Consider the following 13,213-nt stretch of genomic DNA (forward strand, 5'->3'; position numbering starts at 1 on the left):
CCAAAGTGATTTATGGCAGGACAATTCCAGGGATGGTCCCCCAGGAACACCTAAATAGCAGAAGGGAACTGCACAATGAACCTACCCCTGCACCACCACAACACAACAATCCCTTTCCATTTATCACAAGAGTCCAAGTGCTTGGTTAAAGCAGACATATTCAAAACTGTACTAAACATGCTATGCACTTAATCTTGTCAGGTTTGTTTGTATTTATGGACTTTAGTTTGATCTTCATTGTTTCCTGTGTTGTTGTCCCTGTTACCTTTATTCCCCATGTTCCCGCTTTTTATTAGTTGCCATATTTACTGATTTAGTTGCACAACTCTTTCTATTGTACTTGTTATCCTGTGTATTTAAAGGGGTAGTAAAACTCCTTCTTTCAAAGGCTTGAAAAGGCTTAAAAAAATCATTATTTTTCATTTTACCTTTAGCCTGTAAAGATTGTGGATATATAGTGATGGCTACTGAAATGCACCTTTTGTATTTTTAGAACGATTAAAGCCAAATATCTGTCGCAAGAACCAGTGTTGGGAGTAACGCATTACAAAAGTAATACATTACAGTAACTTATTACTTTTTGCTGTAACGCAGTAGTGTAAGGCATTACTAATCAATTTTCAGTAATATTTTACTCGGTACATTTCAAGTAACGCGTGCGTTACCCACCCCCCCCCCCCCCCCCCCAAAAAGAAAGAAAGAAAGAAATACAATAAAACGAAAAAGGAACAGGAAAAAAAGGCGCGATACATTAACGCATGAAAAATGCAAGTTATTACCTGTTCGTGGTCATTCAATAGCCGCGTGTGGTGTCCAGGTTAGTAATTAAATACTAAATGACAGCTTCTGATATATTTTTGTATAGCGATTTACTTCATTTTCCTTCAATTCAGTTCTTCAATTCATCTCCCTCTTGCTGGTGTACTTTTGGATATGGTGTGACATAGTGAAGGCGTACGTGTTTATTGCGGATTTTACAGAAGTGCCGCAGGCATGATCACAGTCTCTGTGCTCTGGCCAGTGGAAAAGTGGCTAAAGAAGGTTTAAAGGCTCTGTCGTTTCAAAGAATAGCACAACGGCGAGCGCGTCGAAGAACGGACGAGAGACAAGGCGCGCGCTGCTGAGCCAAACTATAGGCCTAATGCCTATAACACTTGGGTGAAGATGACAGAATAAGACTACTGCACACCGTGACACCGTCGTTTAGATTTTTTATAGTAATACAGTCATTTAGTTCAGTTAGAGAACAGACTGTTCAAATAAAAACGGAAGCATGAACCGAAAATGTGATCTTGAGCTGACAGATGATCGCGGAAGATTTGGTTTCAAAGTAAAATGTAAAAGCGCCTATTAAAGGGGGTTTGTCATTGTGTTGTGTATTTCATTAAGAATAATAGGCTAATTTTAAACCGAAACTAAAAATCTGCTTGGCCGCACACAGAGCGCGCATTTACTAACGAGCTGTCATTCACTGTGCGCGCGCACTGGCGCGTTTTCAGTTCATATGGAAGCTTAACTTTTATAGGAATTCATTGAAAGCACTCGCTTTGCCTCCGCTCCCGTTATTAATGTCCAAGCGGCAGTGCGCATGTTCCTTTCGGTTAAATAGAATAGTGATTTAAAAGCCCAGATACCGGTGATGTCATCACACTTTGATTAACCGGTGGGAAAATGTCCCCACCGTCTCATCCCTACTGTACATTCGCGAGATGGATGCGTATTGCTTAGTTTATCAGAGATGAGGACAAGAACGTAGGCTAGTCAAATGCAAATGCAGTCAAATACAACCTTTTTCTAAAACCGAAATAACTAGGCTATCTCGCAACTATGTCGCAATAATAAGAAAATAACAAATGCGCATATTGTCATAACTTAGAGTTTACACAGTTCTGTTGTGTCTATGAACAGAAGCTATTCCCAGATATTGCCAGATAATAACTTTACCTCTAAAATAATACTTATAACAGAGTTGGATCGTCATGATTTCTTGCATTGTCTTGAGCATTCACTTTTTTGCCAATTCTCTACTGTTAGCCTGGATGGCCCATGTCATTATTCTTCATCATATCGCCTTCTACTGGATGTAAAATGCTCTCTGTCTACATCTTAGAATGTTAAGAGCTACTTCTGTAGTTATTTTGGTGAAAGTAACTCAAAAGTAATATAGGAGTAATGTAACGCATTACAATTCTGAGACAGTAATATTGTAGTGTAATGAATTACTTTTAAATAGCAGTAGTAAGTAATCTATAATATATTACAGTTTGGAAGTAACTTGCACAACACTGGCAAGAACTATTAATCCAAACCGAACACTAAACTATACTATAGTAGCCATGTTTACCATGCCTGCAGATAAACAAGCATGTAGATAAAAAAATACATAAAAGCTCTAATCAAAGAATAATTTACACTAATTCCAAGCAAGTTCACTGTTAGGTTTTTTTTTTTTTGGATAACGTTCGTTAAGTATGAATGAGCTTTTTACAAACTGGTTTGCAGATCCAAACAGCATTGTAATTCATTTACTTCCTTGCTACAACGTACAATTAACAATACAAACTATTACTGGAAAACACATAGACAAAAAATAAATCACACTTACAGGTTGTGGCCCGTATTTAAAGTCGGAACTGCTCCATCTTTCAGGACAAGCTGTTGTGCGAATCCTGCATTGAACTCGTGAAGATTGTGGAAGCTTTCCCCTGTAAAATGTGCAGCACAGAGAGTGAGATTTGGGTAATAATTATGAGGGACCGAGTAAAAATGAATTTTAACAATTGATCCCTAACTTCCCCATCCCTAGGAAGGCTGAACAAAGTGTACCTGCAAACCAGAAGAAAATAACAGCGTTTCGTCCACATTGCGGCAACAACACTCCAGCCTACTAGCTAAACCACAACAACGCTTCTCCACAGCACTAAAAAATTGCCTCATCGCCCTTATTTAATATTCTTGGAGGAGGGGTTTATGTAAATATTGGGGTTAGTGATGTCAAGCTACCCGGGAGGAATGTCTCTAGCCCCTACCGGCTGTTTGCTGTAGTCCTTGGAAACTGATTCCTTAAAAGCAAATATCTCCATTTGCTTTAGACTTTGAACGTTGTAATTTTGCAGATGTCGTTTATACTGAAACAGAAACATTACACACTAGCTAAAGTTACAAAAGTGAAATAGTGTTTTACCACCCCTTTAAGCCCTCATCTTAAATCCCAATTTGTATATACTTTGTATACTATACTATGCCCTTAAAGTATGTACTGTTTTTGTGAAGAACCTTTGAGTGTGTAGCAGAAGAACATGCAAGCTTTGTTAGGACATACTAATTAAGTACTAAAGTATTGAAAATGAAAAATGCAGTACTAAATATTTTTTTTATTTTATTATAATTATTATAAAATTATTATAAAATCAAAGCCATGTGTCTAACCAAGTTGTCTTACAAATTTTAAGATGATATCACAAAAATTGAAGTCCCCATGAGATTTCGGTTAGGCGCTATAGCGACAAATCTGAAAGCTACGCCCACCGGGGGGAGAAAACAAAACAACCGTCTCCATTGATGTTCTATTGCGTGAGGCGAACAATGTCTAAAAGCTGATATGTGATGAGGTGACACATCATTTTATCAAATCATGATTCGGATTGTCAATGTCACGTGATATCAGCAGTTTGACACGTGATCCGAATCATGAATTAATACGTTAATTCAGCCGTTTGGAAACATTTTTGAAATCGGCCCATCACTATATCAGTCGTATATTGCGCACAAAAACTGTTCTCGTCGCTTCATAAAATGATTGTAGAACCACTGTAGTGAGATGGGCTTTGTAACGACGTCTTTAGTGCCTTTATGGGTCTTGAGAGAGGAAATGACATTGGTGTCAATGAAGGCCTTTCTGAGCCATCGGAATTCAACAAAAATATCTTCATTTGTGTTCTGAAGATGAACGAAGAATGAGGTCTTACGGGTGTTGAACAACATTAGGGTAATTAATTACAGAATTTTCATTTTTGGGTGAACTAACCCTTTAAGTGCACTTTATGTATTCTTAAGTGCACTTTTTGCAGGAATATATAAGCATGTGATTGGCTGGTTTTTACACAGTCCAGTGTGTAAGTAAAACTTTATGATTACGAGAATCAAGAATAAATTCTTTTCTACAACTGTGAATTACCGTATTTGTTTTACGCATCAAGCAATAATACAAAATAGATTTGAAAGCACAAATGAAAGCCAAACTGAAGTCATGTCTATCAGAACCAAACAGCCTTTTCCTACCAGATTTAACACAGGTGTCAAACAGAGCCAGTGATATTAATTGTTTTCCTAGAACCTATTGTCTGAGACACTGAGAGTCAATCCACATCCAAATTTGTTTTCACCCTAGAAAGGCTTATCTTGTCTTGACATTTGAAAAAAATGAAACGTATCAGTAAATTACTCTGCGAATATTGAATCTGCAATAAATTAAGTACCTTGTCCCATGTCTAGTGGGATCAGCGTATCGTGATACACTTCAGAAAGTCTGAGTTGGAAGGAGGGAGAAGGGAAGAAAATGAGTCTTCTTGAAGATATCTTGAACAAAACACTATCTCTCTGATATAAGGCCTCAGGCCTTTTATATGAATCAGCCAAGCAAGGCTACAGCTAACAAGTGGCTGCAGCTCTGAAATTTTATAGTGCCTCTCTGGGATCTCTCAACCTAATGACTCTGAAGTCCACGGAAAAGTCATTTTGGGTTTTTCCTTCAACAAAGCTCTGTGGGGCACCACTGAAATATCATGATGAAATATCACTTATGTGATTTGACTTCTTTAATTTAAAACAATGTAAATTTAAACAATTTAAATATATGCATTTAAAACTTTGTTCACCGATGTATCAACAAAATTATTTTGTATTTTGATCTGCTCAAAACAATACACTAACAGTACCAGTATCGTGTTTAAAATGTATTACGCAGCAACTGGAAACAGCTAAACCATGAAGCATGTTGTATTAGCTTTTTGGTGCATTAATTGTTATATCACTGTGTACACCATTCTTTTATACCAGATTAACATAATCAGAAAATACAAATATTCTGATATGACATTTGCAAATAGCTAGCTTTTGATCGCACTACAAAAAAATACATACACACATATACAGGTCCTTCTCAAAAAATTAGCATATTGTGATAACGTTCATTATTTTCCATAATGTAATGATAAAAATTAAACTTTCATATATTTTAGATACATTGCACTCCAACTGAAATATTTCAGGTCTTTTATTGTTTTAATACTGATGATTTTGGCATACAGCTCATGAAAACCCAAAATTCTCAAAAAATTAGCATATCATGAAAAGGTTCTCTAAACGAGCTATTAACCTAATCATCTGAATCAACTAATTAACTCTAAACACCTGCAAAATATTCCTGAGGCTTTTAAAAACTCTCAGCCTGGTTGATTACTCGAAACCGCAATCATGGGTAAAACTGTCCACCAGACTGGACTGCTGTCCAGAAGGCCATCATTGACACCCTCAAGCGAGATTTTATCAAGGGCAGGGTCAATGCAGTTAGCTATCAGGAGATTTTGGAGCACTTCATGCTTCCATCTGCTGAAAAGCTTTATGGAGATGAAGATTTGGTTTTTCAGCACGACCTGGCACCTGCTCACAGTGCCAAAACCACTGGTAAATGGTTTACTGACCATGGTATTACTGTGCTCAATTGGCCTGCCAACTCTCCTGACCTGAACCCCATTGAGAATCTGTGGGATATTGTGAAGAGAAAGTTGAGAGACGCAAGACCCAACACTCTGGATGAGCTTAAGGCCGCTATCGAAGCATCCTGGGCCTCCAGAACACCTCAGCAGTGCCACAGGCTGATCGCCTCCATGCCACGCCGCATTGAAGCAGTCATTTCTGCAAAAGGATTCCCGACCAAGTATTGAGTGCATAACTGAACATAATTATTTGAAGGTTGACTTTTTTTGTATTAAAAACACTTTTCTTTTATTGGTCGGATTAAATATGCTAATTTGAGGTTTTCATGAGCTGTATGCCAAAATCATCAGTATTAAAACAATAAAAGACCTGAAATATTTCAGTTTGTTTTTTTATCATTACATTATGGAAAATAATGAACTTTATCACAATATGCTATTTTTTTTAAAAGGACCTGTATATATATATTGCAATATTTCCACTTTAAACAAACTTTTTTTTTGTTTTAGACATCATGTCAGCAGATATCAGCAGGTATTTTTGGATAAATAAAGTGCATTTTAAGTTCAAATTAAGCATACTTCAATTTATTATACCATTAATAGAATTGCATGGCATTTATATTAAGTACATAATATTTCAATTTATTTGTAGTGTACTTAGCATAAAATAAATAATTTTCAAATATATTTTTGTATATTTATTTTTGACCAAAGCATGTTGCACATTTACAGTACCAATCAATGCATGTTTTAGCAGAAAGAAAAAAAAACCTACAAACAAAATCATGAGCATGAGCATGAGCAAACACACTCAGCTGGAAGTTCACTGAAAAAGGTTTTCATCCTTCCACAGCAATAATGACAGAAAAGTAAGCCCGGGCAGTGACATCTCAGCATATCCTTGGCACTCTGAATACAGCACATGGCATGAATCCCAGGGAAAGGAGGGTATGTTTACAGAGCAAAGTGTGGGGGAAGGTTCCAGAGGAGTCTGAGCATCAAAGAGCCCAGGCCTGGACGGCGAGTGTCCACCTTGGGAAACTCAAGACTCTGACACCATAGCTGCAGGCCACAGACAAAAGATTCCCTGTCAGCAGCAAAACTTCTGCTGTGCCACAGAAGAAACCCAATTACATTCCCACCGTTGTCCAGCTCATCCCCTTCTGCTCAATCTGCTTCATGATAAGGAATGGCAGCAACATACAGAACAACTAGTGATCGATCCAATTAACAGCAAGGTAAATCCCTCTCCGGGGTCCCTTGAACGTGTTGCCAATTAGTGCCGGATGGCAGATGCTTGAGGGCACTTTCAACAGACCTGCATCTCAAATTTGTTTAGAAATGCAGAGGCTGTTATTCAATTTCACTCTCTCTTAATACCTCATGCCTCTTCACACACCGCTTATCTGGGGAATTGCGATTAACAAAGACGTCTAACACACACAGGGTTACCGATTGTGGTTTAAAGGCCTTCCAATATTCAGCTCGTATCGGCTTTTGTATATTTCACAGCTTCAGAGAGCCAGTTCAGGTATTGCAGCAACGCCTCGCTCACACAGAGCTTGTTCAAGCTGTAATGAAACAGCAACAGAGGAACGCTATTGAATGCTTATTTCCCACTGACCTTAAAAATGCAGACGGCAGCACAGAATCTATATTTAAAGTAAACATGAAACGCATGTGGCGTTCTGCTGCCTCTGACACTATCTGCACTTAACTTTTTTTTTTCCTGAGGCAAATGTGCATTTTAATCTAGGGATTGTGAGATTTAAATAACCCCTGGTCTAATCACAGCCCTCGCTCATGAGTCCTTCACGACGTACGATAGAGAGCTCGGCTGTAGCTGGTTATTAACAATACACTTCATTACACGGCGCATACGCTCAAGTGGAAAGGCAGGTTAAAAATAGCATGCTTTGAGATTTGGTTCGTATGCTTTAATAGCTCATGAACGTAACTAAAACAAAATGTCCGAGGAGGTTGCCTGGCAACAAAGGCAGCTCAATTCAAAATGTTTCTACTTAATGAAAGAGTTGAGTAGGGGGCGCAGACTCAGCCCAAGGAAACGGTTTTAATCGACGCCTGTGCGAAGCGGACGCATGCAAATCGACACTTTGGCTTGCGATATTAAAAGCACTGATGGCAAAACATTGTCAGGAGACTTCCCCTCTTCTTTGTGAAAATGAAACCAATTATAGTACGGTCAATTATTTCCAAGTTAATTGCCGTTAAAGCCTTACTTGTCAAAGGCTAATGGCTATAATCCTGATAAGAGGTCCAATTACGGTAGTTATACGAGTAAATGGATTTAAGAGTCCGGTGGCAGGTGAAAACAGACAATCTTTCTTCTGTTCTATATTTTACTCGAATGAATGAGTGAACTGGGGACCGTTATCAAAACGCATCACATTTTCTAGCATAACAGGGCTTGACCCCATTGTGGATTAAACTTGCACCTGCTGACGTTAACCAAACACTTAAGACGGAAGCACCATCACTTATAGAGATGTGTAATTGTGCCCTTATCTCTCTGCAGAGAATGGTTTTACCATGACAACCGAGGTACACTAGCAATCAAGCAGCTTTGTTACACCTGCTACTGTGGCTTTACAAAAATGTGCTGGTGTCATTTCAAACAATGTTGAGGTGTCTTTTTTTTTTTTTTTTTTAGCAGGGCTGCATTTATTTCATCAAATATACAGCAAAAAAAAAAAATCATATTATTAAATATTTAACATCATTACTCCAGTCTTTAGTGTCACATGATCCTTTAGAAATGTATCATCATCAACGTCGAAAACATAAGTTGTGCTCTTTAATGTTTGCAGAAACCACATCTTTCAGGATTCGTCTATGAAGGTTTAAGAGAACAGCATTCATCACGTTTAATAAAATAATAAGAAAGTAAAAGATGCTGGAAGCCAAAAAAAACCCCGAAAGTATCTTTTAAAGTAGCTGGCAGTGTAAACGCTTCGGGTTAAAATGGGCCTCGTTCTGCAGCAGGACCTCCGCAATCTTCAGAATGTCCTTTTCCCGATGGCCATATTTATAGATAGTATATAGCTGACATGCCCTATACCAAGGACACCAAAACACAGCTCCTTATTTTACAGTAATGCATATATTTTGTTGCTGCTTCAGAAGATGACCTTTAAAAATATAGTATTCCTGAGGTTTGCCGACCTTGGGAAGGTTATGATTGTTGAGAAATCTTTTACAGCTCAAATATGATCTATGACCTCATATTAAAGTACTGCAGAATCTAAGAAGAAAAAACCCCACCAAGACTGCAAAGATAGGTTGGCTCAATTCAATAATATGAAAAAAACATATGACCTCCAACTAGCACCTTCTTGAAATTCACTGCATTCTTTGATTTCCTCTGAACTTTGGTTAATTGACATTTAGGAGGGGAAGCAACAGCCTGTTGAGAACTTAATTGCAGCACGACAGTTTTCGCTTTCTCTTCAAATAAAGGTCGAGACCTTACCTCCTCCGCCGTTAGAGGCATGCATATGCGATACTCCTTCAGGAGCATAACGCCCACACTCGTCAAAAGTGTTCAGAAATTCATGAGAAAGAAGCGCTTTCCGCTGACTGCTCCCACTTAGTTAACTTCCTTCCTTTGTTAAAGTTCTCCAATCGCCTAGAAACCTGCACGAGGAAATAAAGATCCACAACATTTTACCAGCGTCTTCCGTCATGATTTATGAGATATCTAGCTGTGTTTTTCCAAAGTATAGAAATAGATTTTTTTATGTTGTTGCAAGGAAAATGTGTTTGCAATGATGTTCAAACATTGGGAACTAAACAAGGGAGAAAATAGAAGGAAGAAGAAAATATAAGACTGTTATTTAGTGTAGCCATGCAGCGGTGCCTAAATGTCAAACAGTTTATCTTTGTCTTGACGAAAAATATAGTTCTTTAAAGGAAAAATTTACTCTGATGGCCGATCATCAATTACAATACAGACAGCCTATTTAAAGCATAATGCAGATCATGCAGGTAAAGTTTGTTTTATTTTTGGCAGTCTTCCGCAGCCTTTCACAGTGAGAGGTGGACATGTCGTGTGTATGTTGCAGATTGGATTCCTGCTGACATGACAATGGCATTTAATTAGAGCGGGTGAATGGATGTTACCTTTGGCATGGTGATTGCCTCTCAGCTTCTGCTGCGCTGTCATTGTCGCTGTCACATCGCTCTGCAGGTAATCATACAAGAGAAGGATGTCAATATTGCACATCACAGTGAGAATGTGATACCGCTTCTCATGTTACATTTCGTACATTTGCATTGTTTTGTGTTCCCTTTGATGCTAATATCACTGACATGCTTATAAAAAATTCTTGATCTGTATTTTATGATTTTTATTTATATAACACATTTAAAAAACATTTGAGGACTGACCAAAGCGCTGCACAAGTCAGATTAACACAACAGAAACCTTTGCAACACAAAATAACTAAGGCCATCAACATCATTTAAAAGCTAAAGGACACAAGCAGGTTTTCAAAAACGATTTAAAAAGTCCTAGGTATGGAGCAGCCCTAAGTTGAGCTACATAACCTAGGTCCCACCACCAAAAAGGCTCTACCTCCTCAATGTTTCAGCCTTGTACAAGGAACCACGAGTAAGTTTTGGTTGCCCCATCGTAAAATTCTGAACGACTTATAAGGATGCAGCAGTTCAGACAGATAACTTGGTGCAAGGTTGTGTAGACATTTGTACACATTTGTACACAAATGGGAACATTTTAAAATCAACCCTTAAATTAAGCCAATGAAGAGCTCGTAAAATAGGAGTGGCGTGATTGTTCTTGCAACCATTCATAAGAAATATAGCGTGTATTGTAATCTCAAGGGACTTACCAGGCAGAAAATGTTTGATTTTTGAAAGGAGATGGAGTTAGCCGAATGTCAAGAAGGACACCAAGCTTCCACAGACCCTGAATTAAAAGATAACAGACTTTCTAAAATAAAACTATTAGGAAGAACAGAACCTATGGAAGCTGTTAGCGTCCTTATTATTATTCTTTTATCACTTTTGAACCATAATGGCTAGAAATAAAATAAAAAATGTCCTTTGATTCTATGACGTCATTCTGTTATGTACATTTTCCGAAAAGCCTACTTTTTCTAACGCCTCCTAGGCCGTTGATCCGATTTGCACTAAAATTAAACCAGATCATCATCAATGCTGACAAAAACTTAAGGATTTCAAGTTGGTTCGTCAAATAGATTTTGATAAATGCACGAACGCATTGTATTTAGCTCTTGCGAAAACAGACGTAAGGTTGTATCTCCACAACATTTTATTGTATTCAGGCCAAACTTGTGTGTCATCGCAAGCATGACTTGAAGTGTCCTGTGACAATTGGGCACAGTGCCACCTACTAGTCCGGAGATACGAAAAATGGCTATTTTTGCTTATAACTTCTATAAACAGTGCCACCTAGTGGAGAAGGTGTTTTTTCTTTCTTTTTTTCATATGCTCATAACTTTGGGTGTGGTTAACTTATTTTAACAAGTGTGATCTCCTACGACTCCTGAATCACTGCTGAGTCCACTGATAACAGACTTGCCAGGTTTTGTTGTATGATTTGTGCAGCGTTGTAATTTACCATAAAAAAAAACCGTTGGCTGATATCTTAAAAACTGCTAATCCGATCGAGACGAAACCAGTATCAGAAGTTCGAAAACATAGGTCAATAGCTAGATGTTTAATCCCAAATGTCAAAATATTGATAGTAAAGGGGAGTAAAATCCAAGTCAGGTGTCAGTCTTTTTATCATGTGTTTTTTCGTATAAATGTCTATAACTCCAAAACGAAATGAGATATTTTCAACAAAATTGACAGACGAGTATGGACTCACTCTGAGGACACATCAAAAATTGAATTATGCCTTTTGGTGGCACTATAATAGAACAAAACTTGTTAACATTAGCTAATGCATCGTGTACTAACAAACCATGAGCAGTACATTTGTTACTGTATTTGTTCATCTTTGTTAACGTTAGTTAATAAAAATCCAGCTGTTCGTGGTTTGTTCATGTTAGTTCACAGTGCATTAACTAATGCCGTTCATTATTTTAGTTCATGTTAACTAATGTAACTAATGTAGAAACTTGAAATTCCCATAGACAACAATGCATTTTCCAGCCTGCCTAAAATCTTAAAATGTGTTTAATTGTTCATTGTTGCAGTTGGTCTGACACTCTGTATTTGCTTTATAACAAGCATTATAACATGCTTGCAGCTATAGTTAAACTTAAAATTGTCAGATGGGCCAAAGACTACAACCTCAGTCTTTTAGTCATTAAAAGAATACTAGCCAGCCAAAACATTCTAATAAAACCATTCAAACAGCATTTACCGGAAAAGCGAATTTGTTTAAAATATGAGTTCTCATTAAATATATTCCTCCATATAGTAAATAAGTCTGAAAATAAATCTCCAATGTTTCTAAATTTAAAGAATTTTTTTTAACTGAGAAAAGAAGACAAAAATAAATAAATACAGATCTTCACTGTGCAGAAATGAAAAAATTCAAAGTTTACCTGTAGTTTTTTTTCCTCTAAAAATGATTATTTCAAATGGAGGTTGAAAGATTGAATGCAAACTATTCTTCTTCTGCAGTGAATGAAGGTGTTTTTGACGGGTGCCTTGTTCCTTTAGCTTTGCTCATCAAAAATGCATTTAGTTTCCTAAGACAACAAATCATTTATGCTTCCAGGCTCACGGCACACACCTCAACTAGTTCTTACCTACACCCCCACCTCTCTAAAGAGATGCCCTCTGTGCTCCACAGTCCACACCAAGCCTGGCTACCTGCTCATCTATCAACCTGTCTGACTGTGCTGTGGATCCAGCTGAAGTTAAATTCCTAGCCCACAGTACACACCCCCTGCTTCTATTACACAGAGTGCTGTTCCGTAAGATGTGCTGTAATGCATTCTTAATTGTAGAGTTTTTAAGAGTGGCTTTGATATTCGAATTCTATTTATTCTAAGGATGATATGTAAACAACACTAACAAATCAGAGAGAGCGACACAGTTATCAAATTGCCCCAGCCCTCCGCATCATATTTCTATTATGTGATAGAAAGTGCATACACGTTATCAAACGACTGATCAATAATTTGATATTCAATCGTGTTCATTAATATATTTCGAGTGGCAGTCATGGTTTAATTGTACTATGCCATGCACCACATCTTTCACCAGCAGATGGCAGAAAGGAGCTTTTTACCAGAGCTGCAAAAAGTCAATGAACAGTCTGTAGATTCCGGTCTTATCAAATGATCCAGTGATTTGGAGAAATAATCCTCATGTTAAAATATAATCCTCTTTTGAAATTGAATTTGATTATTTTATTTGGATGTTCAGTATTTTGTTTTTTTTTATGTAGCCTTGTTTTGTACTAATTTGGAATGCATATCAAGAAAGCATCCGAAGAACACACGCTGTCAAACTCTGGTGCATTAGTTTTCTGT

At 37.5% G+C, this 13,213-nt stretch overlaps 1 long non-coding RNA gene across 1 annotated transcript; it reads right to left on the reverse strand.

Moving 5' to 3' along the window:
* Positions 1 to 2,601: 2,601 nt before the first annotated feature.
* On the reverse strand, positions 2,602 to 9,923 carry LOC137052961 (uncharacterized). Its single transcript, XR_010899937.1, has 3 exons — positions 9,861 to 9,923; positions 9,211 to 9,374; positions 2,602 to 2,705 (listed from the first exon to the last, which is right to left on the reverse strand). It is a non-coding gene; the product is annotated as an uncharacterized lncRNA (long non-coding RNA).
* Between the last annotated feature and the right edge of the window lie 3,290 nt (positions 9,924 to 13,213).

The sequence above is a fragment of the Pseudorasbora parva genome, chromosome 2 (genome assembly GCF_024679245.1).
Source record: "Pseudorasbora parva isolate DD20220531a chromosome 2, ASM2467924v1, whole genome shotgun sequence".
Classification (NCBI taxonomy): Eukaryota; Metazoa; Chordata; class Actinopteri; order Cypriniformes; family Gobionidae; genus Pseudorasbora; species Pseudorasbora parva.